This window comes from Lupinus angustifolius, chromosome LG09, assembly GCF_001865875.1.
Source record: "Lupinus angustifolius cultivar Tanjil chromosome LG09, LupAngTanjil_v1.0, whole genome shotgun sequence".
In the NCBI taxonomy this organism is placed as follows: domain Eukaryota; kingdom Viridiplantae; phylum Streptophyta; class Magnoliopsida; order Fabales; family Fabaceae; genus Lupinus; species Lupinus angustifolius.
Genome location: NC_032017.1, coordinates 15,893,896 through 15,895,627, shown reverse-complemented (window position 1 = coordinate 15,895,627; position 1,732 = coordinate 15,893,896).

Sequence of the window (1,732 nt, the reverse complement as noted above, 5' to 3'; positions counted from 1 at the left end):
CTTACGCTTATATTTTTGAGTCAAGTACATCTCATGATTATGATTGTACCATCTTTTAGCATTTTGTAACTATGTTGAACCTTGCTAATTATGTTAAACAGAATGTGTTTTTGCATGAATCTTGAACATGTCTTAATTGTGTATTATAATTGAATGATTGGAATATGCCTTAAAATGAAAATAGCCTAACAAGTGCCTTAAAATGAAATTGTATCTTTGCAACTAATACTACTAACAAATGGTATGCTACTAACAAATGGCATACATATATATTTAAACATTCCATGTCTTACATGTTTACATAATGGATATGTCATGCTTAAATGGTTAATTATGTTACATGTAGCACCTTACTTTGTTTGAACTGGATATTGATCATGATTGGTATATGTGATTATATTGATGATTATGCCTATTGCAAACTGCTCAAATATATCAAATGCTGAATCATATCGCACTTGATTTGCTTCTGCATAACCCTTCATGCCATTCAAACTGCTTTACTGCTATCTTCTGTCCATTTAATCGATTAAGACATGCTATTAATCGATTAAATGATGTGTAACTGTGCATCTGTTTAAGCTTCTCAAACTGGTTATTGCCTATGTTAATAATTACAGTTTTTTTATAAAATTAATTGCTATGACTCTTCTGACTTTTGACTAGAATTGAATATTCATATCTTTTTGATAATGTCAAAAGGGGGAGAAAGGTTGCTTGTTGTGTTTGATGTTATTTGCAGGGGGAGAAAGGTTGCTTACCTATAGGGGAGCAAAGTGCTTTCAACTTTGAAGTCACAACCATTATGCAAATGTACAACATCATCAAGCTAATTCATCAAATGTAACAGAAGATTTGATGTGGGTCTGTCATTCATCAAAAAGGGTGAGATTGAGAGTGCAAAGCATCAAGGACTGCATTAGCAACGTTTGCCTATGTTTTGATGAAGACAAGGAATTAGCTAAAGCTTGAAGATGGCTCAACAATCAACATGTCGAGGGCTCAAGTGGTGTCTATGCTATTATTCTTTATTATCTTTTTAGAAGTCTAAGATGTTTGCCATAGATATTGAGTCTAGGTTAGGTAAACCTAGATGTGAGTCTCACAAGACATAATAAAGTAATCAATCCATTAAAATGAGACATCATCTAGAAATATATGATAATTAGGTTCATGCATTGATAAGTAGGTTCATGCATTTGAATACATTGATTTTATGCATTAAAGGTATTATATTTAGGAAATCATGTATTGCATGAGCATATAACATATAAGAAGTTTACCATTTAATCTTGTATTAAAAATACATTGGTTAATCGATTAACCCCATGGCTTAATCGATTAACGTGTATGTTTTTCTGCTGTTTCAACATCATAACTGAAAAACCATTTTTGAGAGCCAAAATCTGTTTTATATAAATACTGGCTTAATTGCAGAAACGGCCAAGAATGAAGAATGAAGAATGAAGAAAAAGAGAGAAAAACACAAGAGAATAGATATAGATCATCATTGTTAAAATCTATTAGAAAGTGTTGAATTAGGAGAAAGATTAGATCATGCTAAGGCTTTAGCTTTCACATTCATCTTGCATGTTTCTTTCAAAAGCTTTCTTGCATTATTCTTTTGTTTCTTGAAAAGAAAAAGATAGTTCTTTAAAGATTGCATATTTTCAGAAACCTCATGCATGAACATTCATATTAGACTAGGACATCTTGTGAGTTCTTGCTTAGG